Genomic DNA, 18,776 nt, shown 5'->3' with positions numbered 1-18,776 from the left:
TTAAAATCAAGTAATCAGTAACGTAACTAAGTTACTTTTAAAAGGAGTAATCAGTAATCGGATTACTTTTTCAAGGTAACTTAGCCATCACTGTTCATTACACTAGGCACTGCAAAGCATGACAAGTGGGAAGGCTTCAGGCACTAACGGTACTGCCTGTAGACTTTTGTCAGTGCTTTAGTTGGGGTGTTGAATGATAAATTTTCCAGAGGATAGCCACGGATGAGCTGCAGAAGAGCAATTCTTACCATACAGCCCATAATGGGAGATCTTGGTGATTTGAACAGTGAGTCTTCACATGGATCGGGCTTACTGTGTACCTGGAGATCCATTATAGACAACATATCCCTGAAGTGTATGTGTCTGGACCAGGTGGGCTTAATTTTGGGCTTGGATCAATGGATCAAGAGAATTCTTTTGATCAGGTAGAACACCAATATCTCTGGAACTCCATGGAAGGTCCTTTTTTTATTTCCAACTTTATTTCCATAGTAAAAGTGCTCTATAATAAATCTGAATATACTGAAAGCCAGATGTGGTTTGAGTGCTTTTTAAAACAGGGAGGGGAATTGGACAAGGATGCTCACTGGCTGAATAATAACATAATCAACATCATTGTCTGGCTGGCCTTGCCCCTCCTAGTTAAAGGGAATTCAAGCTTTGATCGCCAACATTTTTGCCTTTACACTGATGAGATTTCTTTAGGGGAAGGAAACTATGGAGGTAACGATGTCCTAAGGTGAGGTGGTCTTAGACTGGAGGGGGCCCATTTCATATGAAAATCATGCAAACAGAACCTAGATTAACTTAAAGTGCTAAAGAAATTGCAACAAATGGGACAAAAGTCAACACTTCTGTACTGGCTACTGCAGGAGCCAGTTGTCCATAGGTCATGAAATGAAATGTGCCATGTTTGTCAATTGTGATTTTTTACCGCAATCGAAAATGTATCCTCCGCATTTACCCATCTGTGCATCCTGGATTTATCAATCAGAATTGCTGAATTAGCAAAAAGTTAAATCAATATAAGAGATATGCAAGTACTTTAAGATAAGTTAGATTGAGATAATACTGATATGTGCCTCGTGATATGTGTCACAAACAGAGGTGTCAACTCCAGGTTCAGAAAGTAAAAGTCCTCACCAGGATTTTGCTCAGGCTTCATGGATTGTGTTGATTCCACTAATTTGATTGCACTAATTAGAAAATCTAGCAAGCTGGAGCAAAATCCTGGTGAGGACTTTTACTTTCTGAACCTGGAACTGACACCTCTGGTCACAAAGTAGCCCCTGGCCTCTATCCTTGGGCCTGTGTATGTGTGGTCTGCATCCATTTTCTTTGTCCATATATGTATTTCATTTGGGGGTGGTTCTATGTGTGTGTGTTCATCCATCTCGCCTGTGACTCGTCTCGTCAACGTTACAAGTATGTGGTGCATTTGGGTCTTATTTGAAAGTATATAATGTGTGTCAATGTAGTTCTTTGTCCAAGTCCTCGCTGAGTGCGTTATAGGCTAATGCTAGAAGTGCTACCATTTGTGTCTAATAAAACGATGTTGAGTGTTCCATCATCTTGCCATCCTGCCTTCCCTCATGTTGTAGTTCCATGTTTTAAGAGCCTTGAAGAGACTGAAAACATTACTCAAATTCAAGTTCTAAAGTTCAATGCAGGACCTGCCTGAAATTTCATTGAGTTTCATTTATTTTGCACCATATACATTTGAAGGTATCTAATTAAATGATCTTAGTGTTTTAACAGTATTTTGGAAACTCAAATCTTTCTCCTGCCTTGTTCTCTCTTGTTTTTGTGTCTGTGTTGTCTCTATTTGTGTGAGCTCAGTTTGTTTATTTGGATCAAGCAGCAGCCACACTTCATTTCATTACCCCATAGTGCACACTGTAAAGAGTTGGATGAAATTTTTCTGGTGTTTTAGAATTTACTGCAGTACAATGGATTTTAAATGAAACATTGATTACACTTGGCAGCAACGTTCTTTTGTTTCCCAAAAGAAAATAGGCAGACCTTTTATACAGGACCTTACAGGACCTTTTATGATGAATTTGAATGCTTCCTTGGTACTGCATTTCCATATTATACATTACATTTTCGTATACTGGATCATTGCTGATGTTACATCATTGAACAGTTGCATACTCAAGGATAACCGGTGGCAGAGGGGTGGAATGAGGTAAGCATGCAACCTCGCGGGTTGCTTCTACTAGAAGCGGCGGAACTTTGTCATGGCATGACTGTCTACAGTAGCGGCATGACTGGAATGTTCTTGACTCGTCAGCCGAGTCACACAGGCTGAATCCCCCTGTGCATACCTAACAGTTTCTGTAGATAAGACAGTAGGCGCTTGAGAACTTGACAACTCTCTCTCTCTCTCCCTCTCTCTCATTCTGTAAGCTTCTGTTATCCATTTTGTTTTTTTGGTTGCTTACCTTTTTTTAAAAAAAAAAAAAATGGTTTGCTTGTTTTGCTTACTCTGGGTGTTTGAGGTGATTTCACTCCCTGCTTGTGCTGTGCAGCTGCTCCTTGTGGTTTCGTGTTTTCACTGTGTGACTCCCACATGGCAGCTGGGAATAACTGTGAACTGCACGGCTGTTTGGCCGGTCGAGAGCTCATTCTCCAGGATGTCCTCCAAACATTGGCCAGGATTGTAACCAATTCCCAAAGGTTAGTAAGAATGTTGAGCTTAGTAATAGGTGATTGTTTCCTAGTATATGATTGTAATAAGTGATTGTCGTGTAATGGATGATTGTCGTGTACGTGATTGTTGTGCGGAAGGTCATTGTCGTAGTAGGTCATTGGCCTATAATAAGTGAATGTTGCCTAATACGTGTTTATTATATAATAGCTGAGTGTTGGATAATACATTTGATGCTGTGTAATCCATGATTGTCTCACCCTGTAGCTTTCAAAACTTGTACTTCATTCTTTTATTTCTTCCCTTGCAAAAGATCCCCTGAGATCATTAAACTTGTGTGCATACTTGAGATACAGATGGATCCAAGTATGGAAATCAGTTTTGTTTTAAAATGCTGTCTCAATTAGATTCATGTAGGTATTAAGTTACATGTATAATGTGTGTGTGTGGTCACAAGGGGGTGTTTGTGCTCTTTTAAGTGGTATAGGTATTTGATTATTGCTGAGAAGGAGGATGTGTTCTTTATTATTTGACTAACTGTCTTTATTGTGAAATTAAAAGATGCAGCAGCCAGCACTGTATGTATGCCTCTCCATGTCTGGCCCCTGTATGCCAAAGGTCTTTAAAAAATGCTGACCATTAGAAATATTATATAGTAACATATTACAAATGGGTTGGACCATCATGGAAAATCTAGGTGTTAATCTTGTCAGATAAAATCTTGCAAAATAATTTGTTGACAGAATAAGGTGATCATCTAATTGATATACAATGGCAGTCAAAGGTTTGATTATGCATATTTTGTTTTTACAACTTTTTACATTTTTGAAAATCAATGAAAATATCAAAACAGTGAATTAACATATGTGATTATGCTGCATTAAATTGACCGTCTTAGATGTCAGAGTCTTCGGAGCAGCCACTCCGATGCAATCTTTGCATGCCCTTCTTGATGTTTTCTTCATAATCTTTGAGAGGCAGTCACATATGACGCTTTGCCATCAGTTTGGAAGAAACTCTTACACATGCAGAGCCCTTGTAGGCACGATTGCTGAGCCGACATTTCAAAAATCTTTATCTGAACCGATTTCCAAAAAACATTTTATAGTAATTTTTTTACCATTCATATTTATATTCAGAACAAATTTATGCATAAACCATTACATTGAATTTAATTTAAAACTGCACATCACAAGCAGTCTTCTTATTTATCTCCAGCAAATCTGTAAACACTTAAGCACAGCCAAACCAGCCTGCTCTGTCCTCTTGAGTCTCCTGGTCTCCTGTTCCCTGAGCTGTGATAGCAGAATAGAGGGACCACTTCTGTCGCCCTTTGCCTGCGTTCAGCAGCTAGGGAGCTTCATGGTGTCTCAGCTTCTCAGCTATACAGTCTGCTGCTTTGGGCTGTTTGGTGGTGGCGGGGTTGCTGTTGGTAAAACCTGAAGGAAGGTCAGTCATGTCATATTGAAATGGCAATGTCACGGTCATTCCAGCCGACTGGGGTCAGCCGCCTTGGTGTCTGCAGAGACGGATACATAAGCGTTGTGGTATGCACCTTTCAAATTTCTGCTCTATGATGTCTGAACTTGTGCATGACTCCTCTCATCTTCTCCACTTGGTCTATTACAAGGTTGCAATGGGATGAAAGACGTGCCGCTCATTTCTTCTGTCTGTGAAGTTTGAATAACTTTAAAAATGGGATAATTTCAAAATAAAGCTGTAATTAACTTCTAAAATCTTTGGGCCCCTATCTTGACATGCCTGATTTTATTATGTTCTTGTGACGATGGGTGTGGCGTGAAGGACGAGACACAGAATCCTCCAGTTACAGCAAACGTCACTTTACTGATACGTGGTATTGCACAATCAGCGCACGAGAAACAGATACACTTAACGACATAGCCCTCACCATGAAGTCTCACTGATGCAGACAAAGCACGTGGACAACGTATACACATGCCCAAAAGGGAGGGGCCGAGGTCCTCAACGTGACAGATGCCCCCTCCAAGGGCACTACCCGTCCCGGGGTGCCAACAGGACCGAGTGTCCCAAACCCACGGTGATGGGCGGATCCGACGCGCTCAGTCCTGCGTCTGGGAGGTGACCGCCCTCGGGGAAGCGTCCGCCACGGACCGCCTAGAACACCCTCCCTGGGAATACAGGGTAAAAGACGTTAGACACATTAAACGGCACGGTCACAAACACACAGACTGGTACACATACACATAGAGGCACAAACGGGAATAGGGGGTTCGGCAAACAGACGGGAAGACTCACAAACACTGGGACAGACAGACATGAAACAGGCGCCAGGCTACGCGCCAGGAGGAGAGCAATGAGGGGAGAGAGACAAGGAGCTGCAGGTGCTGCGAGGGACGGTCCTCCTTCAGCAGTCCATCCGTTCTCCTCCGGAGCGATCGGAGGACGGGGTCCATCTCCCTTTCACCGTCCCACCAGAACACTCAGAGGGGGGCGGACTGCCCTCTTCCTCCGAGTATATTTCGCTGTCTGTGCACTCGGAAACGCCCGAGCGCACGGACAGAGGACGATCGTCTTCCTCAGGTCCTTCTTCCTCCCCGTAGTCAGCGGGGTCTTCGGAGCACTCAGAGGGCGGGTAGTCCTCCTCCTCGTCCTGTTCCTCCTCCTCTACGACGGAAGAGGGGTTTACGGGCGGAGGGAGGTAGTCCTCCTCGTCGGACTCCTCCTCCTCTTCTTCCCCGTAGTCCACTGTGGACGCGTCGTCCAGCGACGGGGGGTCGGTTTCCTCCCCTTCCCCACCGTAGTCAACGGTGGAGGCATCGCACAGTGACGGAGGGTATGCCCCCTCCTCCTCGTCCTGCTCCTCCTCGGAGTCCCCTTCCCCAAACTCGTTCTCCGGGGTGGACTCCATGACGCAGAACACACTGGGACCCACCTCCGGAGGCGAGACGGCGCGTGCTGGGCGGGGGGCGTTGCTGCCGCTCACGCCAAATCCGCACAGCAGCCTGGCGGGAGTCCTCCGCCAACTCGGGATACGCGGTTTCCCGTGCCGCGCACAGCATATACACGCACAGCGGCTCTTGCTGCAGCTGCTCGGGAGTCGGCATGGTGGTGTTGCACGGGTCCTCCTCGAGCTGCGCCTGAGCCGGCGGAACTTCGCGGCGTGGGGGAGAGGACGAAGAGCGGTGAAGCCGCTTACCGGGCTTCTTCCCCTTCTTGAGCTTCATTCTGTAGCCTGGCATAGTGTCTCGTAGCTGGCTCATCGTTCTGTGACGATGGGTGCGACGTGAAGGACGAGACACAGAATCCTCCAGTTACAGCAAACGTCACTTTACTGATACGTGGTATTGCGCAATCAGCGCACGAGAAACAGATACACTTAACACGAAACGTGTAGACTCAGACAACGACGAGCACAGGACACTGCGCGAGCGCACATTAAATAGACAGACCACATTAGCCCCACGTGATTACGAGACGATTCACAGGTGAGACACATTATTCACACGACATAGCCCTCACCATGAAGTCCCACTGACGCAGACAAAGCACGTGGACAACGTATACACATGCCCAAAAGGGAGGGGCCGGGGTCCTCAACGTGACAGTTCTGAGATAATATTGAGAGAAAAAGAGCAAAATTGTCTAAATGGTGTAACCATAAAAATGCAGCACCAAGAATATAAGTTGTTGAAAAAATGTGTAATCACATTCTAAACAGCCTCTGAAATACACTGGCATAATCTTTATTATTAAGTATTTTTAATATCAAATAATAGAGAAACATGGCAGTTCTGAATATTTCCATTAACATGGGGAATCATTTCTGCCAAGTCAAATGTCTGGTATGTCTACTGGTGTAACCACCCTTTTTGGAGCCATTTTGAGCCAGAAGATCATGTAACAGAATGTGACGTCAAACAGACGGACCTCTGAAGACCCCAACTGCCACAAGTCAAGATTAGTAACTCTCTGTAAAATATGACAAAATAAAGCAGATTCAGGTCATGGTCAGGTATGATTAAAATACATGTCAAATGGTATGACCTCAGTAAAATGTTAATAAATATAAATCACCATAAAATGTTAAAATTAATCTGAAAAATAGTTTTAAATATTCAAACCAAGGTCAAATGTTTACATAGTCATCCACAATAATGCATGCAAAATTTGAAATGTCCTGTGGAGTAACCGGGTTACACCATTGCACAATTTCCTTTATGAGACAAATGTTATCAATTTATGGACAATATTTCAACTTTTGTAGTTTTGTATTATTATTGTTAATAAAATTATTAATTATTGTTAATATAAAAATTATAATATACCATAATCTGCAGCTTGAAATGTAGTCTAAAAAGAACTATAAAAGTTTTTAATTTCTTATTTCTATAGGATAGTGCACATAAACAAGATGTATGTAGGTGGAAACCTGTGTATGCAAATAACAAACTCTCTCCTCTTCTAATAGATGTCTCTTACAAGTAAAGTAAAAGTGGCTCACCAGAGCCCGTGTTAATGTGGATCCTGCTGCAAGGGCAAATTACCTTGTTAAAATAAAGCAGATACACCCTCACATACACATGCTAGTGTTTCAAACACTAGAAAGTAAAATCAGTGATGTAGATATCCTAAAAGGGTAGTTTTATTGAGAGGTTTGAAATCAAAATGGAAGACGAAATAAGGCCCTGGACATTAGACTAACAGTTTCAGTCATCTTCTGTAATTTAGCTATCAAAGAGAAAGAGACAGGGAAAGATCACAAACATCCAGTCATAGATCTGACCAGGGAAACACGGGTGCAGATGAGGGAAGAGTGGAAGCAGTATCGGAGGCAGTACAGAGAGAAGAGAAGAAGAAAAGGGTGCTTGCTGAAGTTTTGAACCTTACTCCTCTATCACTGAATTCAACAGCAGATGAGCAGCTTTTAATGGCCCTCCAGAGCCCATAATATATGTTGCTGATCATGACTATGTGCAGCCAAGTTTAAAGAGACCACAGGCACCCTCCACTCATGTGAGGGCAGTGCAGAAAAGTACCAGCAAACAGTGCTGAAGAAAAGGGAGAAGCTAAGGTTCATAAAAATAAGGAACTTGAGTGAAGGAATGAAGGCAAAAAGCTGCAACGGAAAGTTGATAAACTCAAAGAAAAGAAAAGAATGAAAGTGCATGTGAGAAACAAGAAGAGAGACAAAAATAAAATTTCAGAGGAGAAAAGGACAGGGTTGTCATCTTTCTTACTATGGATGAGATATGGATGTTTGGAATGTTCAAAAAATCTCATATGCACAATTTACATTCAATTTGAATTTTAGTTTTTCTTCTGTCTGCTGGATATTGTCATACATTTGATTGTTGATTGTTTTTAATGTAATGATGAATAAGGTATATGAATTGTTCTTACTGTACTGAAATCAGAGATCAATCAATTTCTTCATTGTTAAAAGTATTGTTGTATATGGAATTTAAAAAATTTATTATTGATTTATTGTGATCACATTTATTAAAACACCTAAATCACTTCATGACTTTTCATTCAACTTTGTCAATTGCTTGTCGTTTGCTTGTTGTCAGTTGGTGTAACCGATAAATGTCAATTGGTGTAACCAATGTTTCTCATAAAAATCTAATATTGCACAAAAGTTACTATGAATATGATTCCAGCATTGTACTACACTGTAAAAATGAAATTTTAAATTATTTTAAACCAACTGATCCAAGATTAGAGAGAAAAAATGTATGTCTATGTCATATTGACTTGCTCAGTACACCAAAACCCCATATTCTCTTAGTTGAGAAATATTTTAAATATAATTTGAAATGATATTTCATAATAAATCACTTGTTTTCATCAGTACACTTACATAACTTCTAGAAGGCTGAATAATTTAATACTTGTCATGCTTTGTGGTTACACAGCAATTTAATGTGACTGTGATTCTTTAATTTGTTAAAAATGGTAGAAATGTCATATAAAATGCTATGGCACCAACAGAAATGCAAACTATACATATTAATAAACATCTAGCATGTTGTTTTAACATGTTTAAAGCATATTTGTGATTTGGACGTCATACCAACCCTTATTTGTCACTGACCTAATGGCAGTAGGGTGAGCAAAGGAGCACTGGTGTCTCTGTACTCAGCCAATTCCTCCATCTCCTCCTGAGGGATCCCCAGGTGTTACCTGGCCAGTAGGGAGATGTAATCCCTCTATTGAGTCCTGGCTCTGCCCCAAGGCCTCCCAGTTAGATGTCCCTGGTATATCTCTAGCAGGAGACAACCCAATCAGATGCTTGAACCACCTCACCTGGCTCCTTGGATAGCCGAGCTGCTCACCCCACCACTATCGAGCCCCGCTACCCCGGAGAGGAAGCTCATTTTGGTTGCTTGTATTACCCAGAGTCGTTGGCCATAGGTGAGGGTGTGGGGGTGTAGATCAACAGTTAAACTGAGAGCTTCACTTCATAGCTGATTTCCCTCTTCTTCGATATAGTCTGCATTACTACTGCTGCACATAAACAGTAGTTTACGATCCCTCTTCCCATAACTCGTGAAAAAGTCTCAGAGACACTTAAACTCATCCACCTGGGGAGTGTCTCACCTTATACCTGGAGGCAGCACAGCATCCTGGAAGCAAGAGGTTCCTGACTGGTTTTCTGGCCATGGTGGCCAAGCATGTTAGTGTAAAAGAATGATCAGTACTATGATAAAGCATTTAATTTCATGAAATGACAATTGTGCTACATTTAGTATCTTGGTGTTGTGTGAGAAAATATAAGCAGAAACCTCTATTGATTCTGTCTTACTATCTGCAGCAAACTGGTATATAAATATTATCAAGGTATGTTTGGGGCCATGTCCCAAACATGTCCTGCATGAATGAGGCCTACGTATCTGAAAGACTGTTGACTACGGAGAGATGGCAGCCAATTTAGGAGACAGAGAACCATTTCTCATGTATCCTGTGAGCCGTGTTTCTTTGATGTCTGTTCACACTGAGATTCGTAGAGATTATCTTTATTTCAGTTTGCTGGACAAAAGTTTTATCCCCTGCTGCATTAAAGAAAAGCACTCCGCCCATGGGAACAGACAGGTCTGCTGACTGAATTAGAAGACGATGCCATTCACAAATGCTGTCTGCCAATCCCCACATTGCAGGGTCATTGACTGTGCTAATGACTCGGAAAGAAATCAACAGCTGTTTATTACTCTCCACATCAAAGTGAAGGCAGGTGTGTGTGTCTGTGTGTGTGTGTGTGTGTGTGTGTGTGTCTAGCCATTGAGTTGTAGCAGACAGAGCTGTGTGGCCTTGTTTAGATAGGGATCATATTCCTCATATTCCTTAGCTGGAATGAGGGAGGAACACACAAATCAACAAATATCATTACAAAGGTGAAAATTCTGAATTCTGAACACTTTACTGCTATGAGGGTTGAATAATTTTGAACACAACTGTTTGTATGTATATGTGTGTGCGTGCGTGTGTGTGTGTGTGTGTGTGTGTGTGTATGTATATATATATATATATATATATATATATATATATATATATATATATATATATATATATATATATATATATATTTATTATATTTATATATTTATATATATATATTAGTCCCATTTACATCTATATCATTTACTGTTCATATAGTGCTCGTTCTATATTTGACCATTTGTGTAGTATCTGTATTACTAAATTTAACTATTTGACTATTTAATTGTACTATTAAATAGTAATAGCAATCATAAATCATAGATCCAGTAAATATTTGGAAGTTTGCAGTTTGGATTGACCTAGGTGTGGAAAGGCTATGCTCTTCCTTTGCATTTCGTTTGGTACTCATGAAACATAACTCAAGGTACAGTTGCAGGATTTATACAGCCTATTAGGAAGGCAAGAGATGAGGCACTTATTGCATATATTCCATAATCCTCTTTCTCCAGGCACTGTAAAGTAATTGATTAAACTGTTATTCACTTGACGTAGCACACTCAAATTCTCAGTCAGGCATGGCATGGTTGTCTTTCATCTTAAGCCTTGTTTTGAAGGTTTTTTTTCTATTGAAATAGAACAAACTTTAGGTGAATGCCAGATGCAATGTGGTAAATGTAACAACTTGATAAACATCTGTGCACATTTTGTGTGAACTCTGGGTGCATGATCACCGCGGGCTGGGGATTTCTACGTGACGGATGATTTCCCCCCCAGCATTAGTGCTGACACGTGTACAAATCACAGCAACACTACACTGCCTGTGAAAATAGTACCAGTGCAACACCCACTGCCATGCCACATGTCAACATCAGTGCTATGCTGAGAATGGCCTGTTCCCCAAATAATTCTAGATCAGCAGTGGTCCTGTGGTCAGAAACTGACCAGTTAGAGGGTGAGTTACAGGGTGCCTCACTAATTAGGCAACACAACAGATGGTGTACAGAAGGCCCAGTTCTACATCATAAACACTGAAGCGACATTAGAAATAACTGAGATTGTACACATCAGCACAGAGCAGAGCACAATATACACATTAAACACTACATGCCTATTGAAAGCTGCCACTTAATCTTAACACACTGTAGATTAGGAAAGAACAACAAGATTGTGTCCTCCTGCGCTGAATATCACTGTAGAATTACAGTTTATTCATCATGACATTTTTAATGCGCATTTTCACTGCAATAATAAAAAATGATCCAAAGTTAAAAGATCTTGGTATTCAGTTCAGTATTAGGCCCGCATGTTCTGCATGGGCCCTTCAAAAGCCCTTCCCCAAACTGCCAGACTGTTGGGACCTTGTGTTCATCTATTATTTCCCTGTTACAATTTGAAATACCAGATTTCCAGCATGCATTGCAAAATACTGCATCATTTTTTCATGAATACTCAAGCCAGTCTTCTATTCAAACACCATGCGCTACAAAGGGAATGCTCAGTCAGACTGTGTAAATGGAGGAGCTAGGGAGTTCCATTCTTCCTCCTGGAAAGCTAACTTCCTGTGGAGTTCAGCTTCAGTCCAAACCTTACTAACCCAATTCAGCTAATTAATGCCTTCGTAGCTCTTTCACTGGGCGTTAGGTATAGGTTGGAGCTAAACTTGACAGAAAGGTAGCTCTCCGGGGGAAACTGGAAATCCCTGAACTACACCCACATGTGCAGGCTCTTTATCACCAACATTGCCAGCTCTCCTGCAGTAGGAATAGTGGTTGGAGTGTGGGTGGAGGTCAGCCTATTGCCTGTCTCTTCTGAGCTTAGTTTATTGGTAGGTCTGGTGAGACTGGTGCTTTTTTGTTCTGGGCTTGACATAATTGCTGCACAACCCAGTGATGAAGATGAGCAGTTAATGGTCCTGGTGAACAATAATATTATTAGTTAGTACTGGTAAACATTAATGCTGTTGTTTTAGTTAGTCCTGGTAAAAAGTGTGTAAATGTAAGCCTGTAAAATACAGCTATACGGTAATAAAGCACATTACTAATACATAGAATAATAATTACACATAATTAAATGGTCATCGAAAGTGGCTACAAGGTAATGTGTGTAAAATGGATATATATATATATATTTATCATATTTGAATTTGGGAAAATATTCCAGACACAGCCGGTTTGGAATAGAAGCGATTAGATCATAGCTCAGCTCTTTCTACTCATCATGTCTTTGACCTGATGCAGTTACAGGTAATGGCATAGTGTTTAGGAAAGGGCAAAAGTCAAACCTTCAGATAGGTCAAACATCTCAGAGCTGAGTGTCAGACTGCTCAGACTTCTTGAAATCACACTCGTCTCTAAGAGACTGTTGTATTGCCCTTTGCTGCAAACTTCAAACACACACACACACACACACACACACACACACACACACACACACACACATACACACACACAGTGTGAGAGCATGAAGCCAGTGTGTGTAATGGGTCAGCTCCTTTAATGGATGAGGATATAATTTGTTTTTCTACGCAGGAAATGCCTGAGCCATTTCCAGAGGAGAGATAAAGGTCTTTTATCCTGTTTGTCCTGACTTTGCCTGTGCTGAATCTGAAGTGATTAAATTCTGTTTTTGTGTTTGTTCACCTGCATTCAGGCTCCACAGGAGTCGGACTTGTGCCATTAGCCCTGATATGCACTTTTTAAAATGACATGCAGGAAACTGTGCAGCTATAATCCTTTCCTGAGTGCTGGGCACAGGCTAAATCCAGGCAAGTGGGATCTCATCTCTAGGAACTTTCCGAAAAGTAATAGGTTTATTTTTATCCAGTGACAGTGTTACTCATTTTAAAATACACTGTGCCACAGTGTGGTTGTTAGCATGCTGTGGTAAGGTTGATTGACAGGCATCTAGGAAATGTGTTGGAGGGCTGTGTCCTAGATGGAGTGCTGGTAAAGAGACAGAACCTTAAAATGATACAGATCTTGCAGAATCATACTCTGGACTTGTATTTGGTTGGTTACTACTCTTTGAACACTTTGAACACACACACACGCACACCCACACATTGTATATATGATATAATGACTCGATAAATGAATTTGTCTTGCCTTGGCTGTGTTTTTCATTTGAATTAAACATAACCCACTCTGTTTGTTTTGCAATGTGCTGCTGAAGCATGTTTGGCATTTCTTAATTAAAAAATGCAGTGAGCAGTCCATTAAAAAGGCAATTCCAGCTTCTGGCTTCAGTAATAAACCCCATGGATTTATTTTTATATGATATAGCTTACCTGAAAACCTTTCTCTGTCTGTAAACAGGGATTATATATATAAAAAAACACTGGATGTACTAAGGCATGACTCAGAGTTATGGAGCATGTTCTGAAGAGGACATGTTGGAGTTATTTATTTGTTACATGTAGCTGATCCATTTTTATCCATTACCTTGAAACGGGATGTTTATTTGCTGAAAGTGTGAAAAAAAACAACCACGCCAGGTGGTTATGTCTTTGTTGCGTTCCAAGCTTTGTTGATGTTTGCACCAAAAGAGAATGTGGGACACAAATCTTAACTGAGCTTTTACAGATGTGTCAGAAATGTCACAGGCTTCATGAGTAGTAAATCAAACAGCAACAAATAGTAATTTTGGAAACTCTGCATCCATTTAGGCTCACCATAACGGGCTGCGAAAACTGAGCTCCTCTCTGAAAACCAGCAGCAGTACAGAGACACACAAGCAGCAGTCTAGACATGCTCGTCTGGACAGTCTATGCACAAACCGTTCTGTGGAGCTGTAAACAGTCAGATTAGATGAATTAGTCATTGCGTTCACTTCATCTGACTGGTTCATGCCAGCTTAAGTGGGGAGGCTGTTATCTTTGGTTGAAGCAGAGGGTAATGTGTTTAGTGAGATTGGTATTCACAGCAGAGACGATGGCTGGCTAAGCTGACACCAGAGCAGAAGTTTGGGGGGTTTGAGGACAGATGAGAGCATCTTCAGCCAGGAAATCATAACCAAGGTCTTATGAATGAAAGCTAACCATAAGACTCCACAAAACCCAGAACACACATGGACATCACAATCATCCAAAGACTGCCAACAAAAACAGTCTGGCACTAAAAAGATCTTAAAATTTGACCATGTAATACATCACCTCCCCTGCTACCATCCATAAATGCTTGGTCAGCATAGCCATGCTCTCACCACAGAAAATGCTGAGTCAGGGTTGGCAAGCAAAAGGCCCCCTTCTGCTCCCTTCAGTCCCAGCTACAGGAGTTTAATTTCTTCACCCAAATGTATTAATTGCCTGTACACCTGTACTTGAGAGAGAACATCTTGCTCAAGAGTATTAATTATATAGAGTGCATAGTTAAATCAAAGCTCAAATCCAAGAATAGTAATCTCAAGCCAGCTTGTCAGACTGCAGCTGTAGAACTTATGGTGAGACCCTTTATGTGTAAGACATCAAGTCATGGGTGGACTTCACTTTTTGAACTCCACCCTACACACGATTGAATATATATTACTTAATTTAAGGTTATGACATCGACTTGTTGTCTTCTCACAAATGTGTTTCGCCCCGAACCGTCTTCGCATGTTTTTACTGAGCTGTGAAATGAAGTTTGGGTGGTAGTGCGTGAATGAGGAGGGACGACTGTGGAGTTGCAGCAGTACAAACTGTAGGGAGTGAGAGTTCCACCAGCCAGACTTCACCTGACCCTCCAAAGCCCCCAGGAGGACATCGCATCCACACCCAAGGACACAGCTGACGAGACTAAGATCACCCCCCCCCCCTCCTAACGCTCATGTGGTGCTCTACAAGGTCGCCTCATCCTCTGGGTGGTAATTTCAGGCTGTTTGGTGTTGGCTGGGTCCACTGGACCACACAGCATATGGGGCCTCTGGTCCACTCTTCAATAATTCAGCTGCTTGTTTTCATTTTACCGTGGTGTACTCGTTACATCTGCACTTCTTCCCGTTCCTTGAACGCGAGAGAAAACAACGTGTACCTGGAGATTCACAGCATCGTAGAAATGACGTGATTACAACACTGGCACACTGGTTTTAGTGGTGCTCATAAAGCCTGGCAGGAAAATGAAATCCATCCATACTTCCTTCAGTTCATTTCAAGGTCAAAGTTTGTACCCTGTGGACTCGCTGTCAGAGTCATTGTTTGACCTTGATAGAACATCCGGGGGTGTGTGAAATTTTCACAAGTCTGTGTCTTTGTTTCTAAAGCACACACATGCACTGTGGAATATAGATGTTGTAGTACATGCATTTTTAGCCATTTTTATGTCCAAGATAATAACTTCATCACTTTTTCAACATTATTTTTAGACCTGTAATGAAATATATAATACTAAATAATGAGGTTACGATTTCTTAGGTCTAAGTTTCTAGTGTAGGGCCCCCTTAAACTAGAGGCAGGAAAAAGGCATTGATTTGAGTCATTTACAGAACATGTATAATTCATCATTCCAAAAAAAAAAAAAAAACATCTTAGCAGTGTGACAATGAGAGCTGAATGGGGTGTGGTGCACTCCGACGGCATTACTGCTTAAATGAAAGGATGATGTTGAATGCTGCAGTGCAGAGGAGGTGTGATGTGAATTGTGATTGCTTCTGAATAGCCATTTAGCTGAAACTCTCCACACTCATTATCTCTGCAAACTGGAGGGATGGTGGTGTGTCTTTGAAGCAGGCGCTCGTGTTTGGCCTTGCGTCTCTCTCTGCAAGTGGATGGATCTCCTGCCATGATCTCAGCTTCCAGACTTGTTTACAGGCTTGTGGCTTGTTCATTTCGTTCAAAGCTTGTTACCTTCGTGAAACAGGATTACAAGATATGCTGAGCTCACAAGAAGTAATGAGCAGCAAATGGGGAGATGAGGGAGAGACTGACAGAGATTGCACAAGAGTAGAAGCAGAGCAAACTATGAAAAGCATGCTGGAGAGATAGATAAACAGAGAGGAGGAGAATGTAGCAGTGTTCAGTAGGACCCTAGCACTGCTAGTCACATCTCTCACTCTCTCTCTCTCTCTCTCTCTCTCTCACTCACTCACACACACACACTCTCTCTCTCTCTCTCTCTCTGACCCACACTGTCTCTCTCTCTCTCTCTCTCTCTCTCTCTCTCTCTGTGTCTCTGACACACGCTTTCTCTCTGACACTCTGACACACTCTCTCTCTGACACTCTCTGATACTCGTTCTATATATTCCTCTATTGCTTCTCTCCCATCTTCCTCAATTTCTCTACCATTCTACCTGATATACACACACTTTTGTCTCTTTTTGTCCCTCCCCCCCTCTCTCTCTCACACACACACAAATTCAACACACTCATAGTCTCTGTCTCTCAGGCAAACATATACATATACACGCTTTCATTTCCCCTCAGCCATCTCTCTCCTATTCTCCTTCTTTCTCTAACACACTGGTTCTCTGTCTTTCTCTCTCCCAATCTCTCTACTTCCCTTCCTCCATCTTTATCAGATGTCTAATTTCCTCTCTCTCTGTGCACCAAACATCCTGACACCTCCTGTCACAGACTTCTCATGTAGGTCAGTGCTGTTTTTTTTCACACAGGAGGTTGTCTGCTCACTGGCCTCATAGAGGCACCGGCGAGGCCCCAGATTCGTCTCTGTGCTCTGAGCCAGGGTGTCACTCCAACACACCAAATTTTGTTTGTTGTTTCATTTAGGTGAAATTGCCCATGAGAGGGAACGGTTTGCTGATGTCTTCTTGCTCTGGTTGTTGTGGCTGCTAGTGGGGATAGGAAAGTGTGCTCATGAATTAGTTAGCCAGAACCTCCCAGTTCCAGGGAAACTGTCAGAAGGAGTCACTTCCCATATGCAATGTCACAGCTCAAAGAAACTGTAGAAATATGGCTGTGAAAACGTAATCAATAAACCTAACTCTGAAAACCTATGTTCCAATAATAAAGTGATTAAAATATAATATGTAATACTATACATAAATACATTTTACAATCATCATATAAGTACCCTGAAGATTTGTTACGGAATTTGCTTGTGGTGTTACCTCACATGCAAACATCTGAACAAAAGTTTGAATTTTGAGTTGAAATGCAAACTTTCAGACTTCAGTCCTTGTGTTCTACACATTTTAAATTCTCTTGGCTTCCCACACCTGGATGTCTATTGCTGCTTCATCTGGTGCTATAGACAGATGTGGCAAAAAAACTCAGTAGAGCCATGGTGTGCTGGTGTGAGTCAAACTGTGATTTGTTTGGCTGGATTTTCCTGCTAGAGGACACACTGACCCCACTATTGGCTGCTAGATGGTGTTGGGCCAGTGGAAGGCACTCGTGACTGGCAGTGAGGGAGAGTTTTCCAATTCAATGTTCAGTCTAAATTTGACTCTAAATTTGAGATAATATAGACTCAAACTGCATGAGGATTTTCTCTCACATTGTGGCTTCAGGTAGGCTACAGAGGTGTGGTAGGCTAGCATTATATTTTACATGTCGTGCAGTTTTGTTGTGCTAACTGCCTAGGGAGCAGGTGGAATATTTGTCATTTTCCTGCTATTTCTGTATGCAGACTTAAGGAAAGCAGCAACTCACAAAGAGGTGGGAGTCCGTCAGAACTCGGTACGCCCGTTACAAGAAGCCTGCACCTAGCATCACTTTTGAGGTCATTTCTTTTGTGCAGGAGCAGAATGTACGTGTGTGAAGTTCATCAGCGGTTGTCTGGTGTGCTCAAACGTAGATAATACAAATAAAAACTTTGCAGTACATTCAGAATTGTATCCCCCCATGTGTGGTTTCAATTAAAAACCACAGCTCTGTGCTCGTTTGGACGGGTCTGTACCGCAGAGTCTGGTGCAGGTTTTGTGGAGATAGCGCTATCCTGCCCAGCTGACGTGCTGGACGGTCGGTTGTTTGAGTCACTATGGTGGTCTGCTTGAGTCATGCTTTGTCAGATCAAAGTTGCACTCCAAGATATATCTCCTTTTTCAAAGGTTCTTTTTTCTGTGCTTTTGGTATCCTCGATTAGGCTTTGACAGGCCTGTGCGTGTCCTGATAAATGTACCCTGTAGTCTCGGTTGCCAGAGCAGCTCACTGTGTGCGATGGATTAATCTTTGTGCTATTCATGTAGACACATACTGAGCAGCATTCTGTCATCAAAGCAAATGCCATGCCAAAGACATACAGGTGCTCATACAGGACGTGGCTTCCAAAGGCAACACTTGAATGCGCTTTTAGGGATCTTTCAGGCTTTTGTTGGTGAGCACAAGTGATCACACATGAGCATACATTTACATTCACTGCAGTTCAACTCCTCATTTTACTAGTGTTTTTCACTTCCACTGGGTTTCTGATACCATCCCCAGATTAGCAATCTATTGACTTAGTTCTAATGACTTAGTTCTTAGTTCTCCATTATAGCTGTCTCTATAAGTAGCTTCTCTTTCCTGAAGTTGGATCCTGGTTGACATCCTAGATGACATCAAGGGCCTAAAGCCTCCTTATCCTTAAACACACTTAATTGATTAATGGATAAACTATTCTACTCTTATTTATACAACCAGACATGGCAGTGTTAAAGAATTCTAAGCAGAAATCACTAAATTTTCACGGTGCTCTCTGACACTGATGCAAGGTGTAATAAGAGTCAGAGGACCACAGTCTGCAGCTTAAATGTTCAAGAGACATTAAAGAGCAGCATGTGTGGGTCTCCGAAGC

General features: G+C 41.8%; 1 protein-coding gene across 2 annotated transcripts in view; it reads left to right on the top strand.

Moving 5' to 3' along the window:
* The window catches only part of LOC143510462 (carbohydrate sulfotransferase 15), a 74,003-nt gene that overhangs the window by 34,814 nt on the left and 20,413 nt on the right, over nucleotides 1-18,776 (top strand). Inside the window, exon 1 of one of the 2 annotated variants that reach the window (XM_076999834.1) lies at nucleotides 2,354-2,679. The exons of the other annotated variant lie outside the window; for it this stretch is intronic. The gene's annotated coding sequence lies outside the window, so the exon portion shown is untranslated. Of the gene's footprint in view, nucleotides 1-2,353; nucleotides 2,680-18,776 lie in introns of those variants that run through there. 2 annotated transcript variants of the gene reach the window in all.

The sequence above is a fragment of the Brachyhypopomus gauderio genome, chromosome 3 (assembly GCF_052324685.1).
Source record: "Brachyhypopomus gauderio isolate BG-103 chromosome 3, BGAUD_0.2, whole genome shotgun sequence".
NCBI classification, from domain to species: Eukaryota; Metazoa; Chordata; class Actinopteri; order Gymnotiformes; family Hypopomidae; genus Brachyhypopomus; species Brachyhypopomus gauderio.
The sequence above is the reverse complement of the archived record's forward strand: the minus strand, read 5'-3'. Positions and strand labels throughout refer to the sequence as shown.